General features: G+C 35.7%; 1 pseudogene; it reads right to left on the reverse strand.

The window, feature by feature from the left end:
• Positions 1-6,366: 6,366 nt before the first annotated feature.
• LOC122890717 lies at positions 6,367-6,464 on the reverse strand (annotated as a pseudogene).
• Between the last annotated feature and the right edge of the window lie 2,135 nt (positions 6,465-8,599).

Below are 8,599 nucleotides of genomic sequence, written 5' to 3' on the forward strand. Positions count from 1 at the left end.
AATATTATATGATAATTTGCAAATACTCTCTCTTTTCTGAAGTACTTTAATTCTTCTCCACCTGATTGTTAATTCTGGTCTTGCTTTAACTCATGAAATGTCATGAAAAATTGTTAAGTATCAGTACTCTTTTCCTCTACCTTATCAGTAAGCAATTTTCCCAGACATAAGTCCTTCTATCTGCCTAAATGCTGAAGGTAGTCAATGCAAAAGAGATCCACAGGTCCACATGACAGTTATGTAACATACTTAAGAAATGAGAATTTTCTTGTTGTGAATTGCTGAGATTTGAGGAACTTTTATCACTGCAACAACTCATGTTTTATTATGACATATTAACCCAGATTCTTCATCATGGATTTATTCATTTGTATCACTAATACTTTGAATACTACACCATATCAGGCACTGTACTAGATATGAAGGTTCTAACGGTAGAAAAAGCAGATTATCTTCCTGCAACTATGGAACTCATTCTGGAATGACCATATGTCATGATGATGCTTTGCTACTACTCTCTCTCTCTTTTGAAAAGTCTATCCAATCTGCTGACTCTCACTGCCTCAGACATAGATTTCTCTGTCAAATTGTAGAAATAGCAGTATCTGACCACTAAGGATAAAAGGAATTTGAAAAATGGGAGAGCATAAAAAAGATAAGCCCAGAAAGAAGGTGATATTTTAGTCCAAAAAGAAGTCCTCAGATGGTATTATATGTATCTCTGTGAGGATTGATCAAAGCAGATGAAGTTGGAGCCCTGTTTATCTTCTCTTTGTCTTCCTCTCTACAGGAAGTTTCAAATTGTCCTTTGAGTTATTTTATTTTAGGTTGTACCTGAGGCTCAGCATTGAACTTCCTTATTCCTAAATTTAGAATTAATATTTTCTAACTGTTAATAGCTCTAAAACAAATCCCTATAAATACAGAGCTTAAATCATGAAGCAAATTATGCTCCTGGGAATCTCCAAAGTATTATAATAGTAAATCTCATTATAACTGCAAAAATACCTTGCTCTTAGCTCAAGTCATAAATTTATATAGGTGATTTGCTATGTTATATATAATCAGTTATTTACTGCATCTATATAATATCTGTAGAGCTTCTCATTTCACGGTAGACTTATATTCTAATAAACCCATTCTAAGCTGAAAATATCACAAGTCCAACTGCATTTCATACCCCTCACTGACCTACCTTACATGTACTCAGGACACTTATGTTAGACTACCATTGGGAAGAATCATCCAACACAAAGCTTATTTTAAAATTAAGTGTTGACTATCTGATGTAATGTATTGACCACTATCCTGAAAATGCAAAAGAGAATTCTTGCACGAGTACAGAATGGTTGCCGGTGTGGAAGACCTTTACCCTTCTGATCGCCTGGCTGACTGGGAGCTGCAGTGCTGCCCCTACCCAGCATCACGAGAAAGTATCCGACCCCATAGTGTTAGTCCAGGAAATGACCGAAATTTAAAATTCAAAGGACAGTTTCTACCATATGAATATCACTTTCCCACCATCATAAATTACAAGACAAACATTTTAAGTTGGAGACTGTCTGTATATATCACAGAGATATATACTTGTATATTATATACCTGTTTATATCCTTATCTATATGCCATCTATCTGTTTTGATCTAAGTTTCCTAACAGATTTATTTCTAATTCTGTTTTTCTGAAGATCTTTTTTTTTCTTTTTTTTTCCAATTTATTTATTTTCAGAAAAACAGTATTCATTATTTTTTCACCACACCCAGTGCTCCATGCAAGCCGTGCCCTCTATAATACCCACCACCTGGTACCCCAACCTCCCACCCCCCCCCCGCCACGTCAAACCCCTCAGACTGTTTTTCAGAGTCCATAGTCTCTCATGGTTCACCTCCCCTTCCAATTTACCCAAATTCCCTACTCCTCTCTAAGATCTTTTAAATTCCTTAAAAATACATACTTCTGAAAGAGACAAAATGTGGGCTATTTTTTTCTGTATTTTCCAATATAATGAAGAAGTAAATATTACCCTACTGAGAATCAGATCCTTAGAATGTAAGTGTAGTTTCCCACAAGACATAGCCAAGGCCATGATGTAGCTTCAAACATGACTAATCCCTCTTTCTGAACAACGATTACTTTTTTTTTTTTTTTTTTTTTTTTACTTTTGAACAACTCCACATCTTGCTCTGACTTAGTCCTTCCTCCTGGATAAAAATTATTAAGTCATAAATTCAACACGTTTCTTCACTTTTGGACACTATCCAACCCAGAACAGGTCCCTATTTCTCTAATTTCTCCACAAACTTACCAAGTAGTACCCCAAACCCTAGAAGAAGTCCTCCCAATTTCCTTTTCTGAAATGTCTCCAACTTCCCCTGGTGTGTGTTTCACTTGCTGTAGAGAACTAAACATAACTGACTTTGCTTAAGTGCAAGTGTCCCTTTTGACCTTTTGTGAATTTCAAGAATAATGATATAGGGCTCAAAGGAACTCTTTTACTTAATGGTCACACACACACACACACACACACACACACGTTACCCTAAATGCCAATAAGTCTGTATACCACAGGGAAAAATATTTGCTTATTTTACATAAGAAAGAAAATTGCGAACTTTTCTGAAGAAGAAAATTTTAGTCTCATTCAGATTTTAAATGAATGGAAAATGTTCCTTTGTATATGTTTCAAAGTCTCTGAGGAGAATTCATTCCTTTGGCTTCCTTACAGAATTGGTCACATAAGGTGCTAAGCCATCTTCAGTAATGCTGCGAATACAACTCAGTGGGCACAGAGAGTCCTGAGATGATCAATCATACTGCATTTATGGCTAAAACCAATATTTCCCTTGTTTGTTCTTTCTTGTTATATCAACCCCATGCTTCCCTGGCAGAAACAATGAACTGAATGGGATAGATTCTGAGAATTTTATTAGCAACAAGTATGTGTCAAACATTATTCACCCCAAGTATATATTCCAATGAAAAAGAAATAGAATTTATACATTTTCCCCAGGAAGAATGAAAATTTGTGTGTTAGTTTAGTTTCCCGGTCAGAATCCTGTGAATGCTTTCTGCTTTAGTCACAACTTGAGATTTGTAACTTTAAAGATATAAGTGAAGACTATAAAAAAAGATTCATAACCTCAAATTACATTAACTGTACATTAAGGAAGATGCACAAATCCCAAGAAATAATGAAATGTCAGGGTTAGAACCATCCCTTTTCAGGTCTAGTGCTCAATCTCCTATGATCTTGCATAAAATGCTATTGCTGTTCACCTTGCTATTAGGAAGTACAATTGATTTGCTTGCAATATTTATTAGTGCATTAGTCATGTACATTAGCACTAAACTGGAAACAAATAATGCTTTACTTCCCTAAGTCTGTGGCAAGCCAATGAAAGTAAAAATGTAGGTACTGATACAAATATAAGTGTGACTCACGCTACTGAAATATCCTTCCTTTACCCAGATTTATCAGAAAAAAAAATAGAGATAAACATACTCCAACCATTTCAATCTTCGGTGAGTTAGAACAGTTCGTGTTAATCAAGTTCATTTTTGTTCTTTCAGCATGGTGTCCTTTTGACAAATTATCAAAAAGAGGTCACAAAATAAATCAAAACTGAAAGGACAGTTTATCTGATATTCATACGTAGGATAGATTAAACCCTGAGGCTATCATTTTGCCAAATATTTATATCAGCTCAGGTGTCATTCCAAATTCTGCATAAGACTTGGTTGTTGGCCTTAAAAATGATGGATAAATGCATCTTCAATCAAATATAAGTAAGTCTGAAGATCTGATGGTACTTAAAATAATTGGCCACACTGGCACTACCACCCCCCACTGTTACCATGTGTATCTACACTGATTTCCAGCCAATGTTAGACTGCTAACTCCATGACTACCATTTCCAATTTCTGTCTCTGGTTACTAGAATATGGAATTTTTCTGTCATAAAAAACTAAAATTACGGGGCACCTGGGTGGCTCAGTGGGTTAAGCCGCTGCCTTCGGCTCAGGTCATGATCTCAGGGTCCTGGGATCGAGTCCCGCATCGGGCTCTCTGATCGGCAGGGAGCCTGCTTCCCTCTCTCTCTCTACCTGCCTCTCCATCTACTTGTGATTTCTCTCTGTCAAATAAATAAATAAAATCTTAAAAAAAAACTAAAAAAAAAAAAAACCTAAAATTGATTCTTCCCAAACAACTTTGGATTTCCTGATTCCTTGGCTCTCATCATTCTGAGTTTTCTCCTATAGAAATCTGGTCCTGTGCAACCACACCTATCTCCTGACCCTTCATACAATTCCACAAGTGGGGTAACTTTGAGATGGGTCACTCCTCTGCTTTACTGGGGAGACTGGAGCAACAACAAATAAGAGTTGACAGTGTTAATGCATGGCATTAGTAAAAATAGTTTTATGAAATTTGTGGTGGGTTTATGTATTTTGTACTAGAATCCTGTCATTTTAACTTTCTCTTTATTTTGATTTAGCACTATGATCAAATCACAATACTTTCTAAATAATCTTAACTTCAGTTTTACTACCTGAGAATTGGTGATAATCCAAACTGAGCTGTCCACGCTAATAAACCATCATCATTTAATGAATGCTCAGTATGTGCCAGGTCCTGGTACATCTTCTGAACTTCACAAAGCCCTTGTAAGGTAGGCTTCATTATCTCACATAATATATTTCTTAAAAATGTCCAGAACCATATTATCCATTGGAAGTGCTTTTTGCAACATGACGTTGCCATTTTTTATCAAATTGTCCTAAACATTCTCTACTCTTCAGTCTGGTCAGGCTCTGTGTCCTCGAATAAAGAACACAGTGTGGCTGGCACTGTGCCATTTCATATAGTCCTTGACTGGCCTAGCCACTTCTACTTCCTGTCTCTAAGAAACCAGTCACTATGTAGGATTTGCAATATCCCGAAGTCCACTACACTGTGAAAAGCTCAAGAAACTTTTAGAAAGATCCTGAAAGATGAGATACTACATGGGGAAAGAGAAGCCAAAGAACATTAAAATAGCAGGGCAGTGATGAAGAAACCACTAAAACCCAGCTGGGTGCCAGAGCACAGGCACCAGATACTCTCAGATACTGTGAATTAGCGACCAAATGGCAGAAGTAAATAGACCAAACCCCACTATTCTGAAGAGCCCACAAAGACTCAGGGAAGGTGAGAAATTTGCCCAAGTCCACACGAATATGAGGTTGCTGAGCCAGGATTTGAACCACATTCTCTTTGGTCTCAACCACTGCATAATGCAGAATCTCAATATGTATCTAGAAATGTTTTTCCAAAGAGACTCAAATTTCAAGTAGTACTATAGGGAACATGTTACTTAAGAGAATAATCTCAGTTTATGGCTAAAACATATGTTCCTTTATAACCAAGCAGCTGCTCTTAATTACAAATTTATTTTATCTATTAGTTGAAACAAGCTGACATAGTCTCTACTTAGAGACACTTTATTTTAAACCAATAGAACCACATAGTTTTTCATCCTTTAAAAAATACATTTATCTGGATTTTTGCTATTTCACACTAAATTTCCAAAAGTTTTCAGTAATATTTCAGACCAAATTCACCTAAATTGTGCTTTCCTATAAATTGTTTCTTTAGTGCTCAGCTAAGAAAACAAGTCAAATAAAAGAGAGGTGTTAGATAACCCCTTCTGACTAAGATCTAGGAAAACTGACAAGAAGAAAAGTCTGTGAACTGAGGAGCCTCAAACTGCAGGCTTTCCTATCATTTATGTATGTTTGGTTCACACATGAATTTCAGGTTAGAAATCTAGACCCATGTTCACATTTTAGCAATCCACTTGAACAACTACAGCAAACCTCTCTCTCTCTGTTTTTGAAAGGTTTTATTTATATATTGATTTGTTTACTTATTTATTTATTTACTTGGCAGAGAAGAAAAAGAGAGAGAGCACAAGCAGGAGTAATGGTAGGCAGAGGGAAAGAGAGAAGCAGGCTTCCAACTGAGCAGCAAGCCCAATGTGAGACGTAGTCCCAGGATCTCATGACCTGAGCCAAAGGCAGACATTTAGCTGTCTGACCCACCCAGGCACTCCTATAGCAAAACTTGACCAAGTGTTCATCAGTCTTGACTGGGGGTTCAAGGAACACAAGGCAAAATTACTTTGTACTCAATTCTTGTTCCTCAAAACTTCTTCATGTATCCTGTGACTTCTCTGAATTTTAGGTCATATAGCACCTAGTTTTACAAAGAAATCTGTTTTCAATCTTTTTTTCTTTTTTTGTCCCTTTTTGGTCTTTCCTTTCGTGAGCATACCAAAACAGTGATCCCCCAATTCTATTTTATTTAATTTTTTGTCTGTTTTTTTAAAAAATGTGGAATGCTTCATGAATTTGGGTGTCATCCTTGGGCAGGGGCCATGCTAATCTTCTTTGTATCCTTCCAGTACTGTCCAAGTGGGCACTCAATCTTATTTCTTTTAATGAAAAGCATCATTATTTAAATTTTTTTGTTTTTCTTCTGCAGTTTGAGGTCCTGCCTCCACCTACTCCCAGAGGCTCTGGTCTTCTACCCTAATTGACTCCACAGGAACATTTTCCTTAACCAGAACATTCTTCCTCACGAGGAAGTTTGATGCTAGCTGTGAATACAATAATGCACTCACCATTTGTCTTTTTTCATTAAATTGATTTATTTATATTCAGAAAAACAGTATTCATTATTTTTTCACCACACCCAGTGCACCATTTGTTTCTTGATTCTGACCACTCTAACTCTGAAACCTTTGGGGAAGTTACTTAATTCAGATTTAGCTTTCATGAAATAAATATTGAATAACAGCAACCTCAAAACGTTCCTGAGAAAATGAAGTGGAATAAGGGAGATTAAGTCTAATAGAATGAATGGACTTCATCAGCAGTCATTTCCTTCCTGCTGATCGCCTGCAACCTTTCCTATGCCTTTCTTCCAGCTATTAAAATCAATCTAGAGTGCTTCTTCCTCTTTAAAATAAATGTTACTCAGTACCAACAAAGCTTCCTGTTATTTAAAAATAACTTTTTCTTATCACCTTATTGCCTATTAGCTTTTACCCCAGTCTGTGGATATGCCTGATTTCATATATAATGTAACCTATTCTCTAGGTATAAAAACAGGAAAGTAAGGAGATTTTGTTCATTCTATTTCTATCCTGTTCTAAAGTCTTGAAAAAGAATCATATCCTCAGAGAACAGTTTTAAGTTACTCTGTTAAATTGACCATGATCAACAATCATGCTACAGTGTCTGTGAAGACCGTGATATCTTTTTTTTTCCAGAAACAAAAAGTATACTTTATAAAAGTGTAAGAAAATGTCTTTAAAACAGTTAAAGTTATTTTTTTCTCCAGTTTATTTATTTTCAGAAAAACAGTATTCATTATTTTTTCACCACACCCAGTGCTCCAAGCAAGCCGTACCCTCTATAATGCCCACCACCTGGTACCCCAACTTCCCACCCCCCCACCTCTTCAAACCCCTCAGATTGTTTTTCAGAGTCCATAGTTTCTCATGGTTCACCTCCCCTTCCAATTTAAAATAAAGCTATCTTATCAGGCACAAGATATTTCTTGGTTTGATTTTGGGTTTTAGAAAAATTTGTACAGATTATTGTAATTAACACAATTATAATTATAATCAAAAAATTGCTATGTTTGTTCTCCATAAATTTCAATGAAGTGATGGAATTTTTAAATCTTTATGCTTTGATTAAGTATATTTACCTTTTTTTGTACTCCCTACATCTATATTACTTTGAACTATTCAAAGTAATATACAAGTTAAAAAGTCATGTGAATTAAAGAGGTACATAGCAAGAAATCAAAAAAAGAAAATATGAAAGATAGATTGTCAATAACATTCCATGCTTATTGTTATCTCATGTGTTCGTAATTACAGAAGTAGAAATATCTGCCAGGTGAGGACAAGACCCGTTATTAGTGTTCCACACCACTGACCTCAGAGGAGGGAGATCGGCGAGAGATGGGGAAATGATAAAATGATAAAAGAATACATGTGGATAAGGTTCCTCACTTCTCTGGGGAAAAAAGAAAAGAAAGAAAGATAAAGAAAAGTATTAGTATGGCCTAGAGTTATAAAAAGGATGAAAAGTGGGTAGAAATTTTCTTTGAATATTTAGCATTGTGAATGCATGCAGTAAAGTTTATTTACCTTTGACCTTTAAGATATGAAACAAATAAAAAGGACATACTCCAACTTCAGATGCAATTTTGCATCTCCAGATATGACTTCGGTTCTTACCAATCAGAGAAAGTGCAATGATAGGTAAATATAAATATAAAACTGCAGCAGATCTAACTTTATTTATTTATTTATTTATTTGTTTGTTATTTATTTATTTATTTTGCTAATGCTAACACTCACTTGCTTCTATTTGCCTCAGGTGATTCTATACCTGCCTCCAAGCTCCAGGGCCATATGTGATTCAGAAATGGCTAATCAAAATGCCTAATTCCCCAGCCTGTTTTTAATTTTTTAAATTCAGAGATGTGACTGTGACCTAATTTGTTCCAATGAAATAGACTCTCTGAAGCTACTGGGCAAAC

This window comes from Neovison vison, chromosome 11, assembly GCF_020171115.1.
Source record: "Neovison vison isolate M4711 chromosome 11, ASM_NN_V1, whole genome shotgun sequence".
In the NCBI taxonomy this organism is placed as follows: Eukaryota; Metazoa; Chordata; class Mammalia; order Carnivora; family Mustelidae; genus Neogale; species Neogale vison.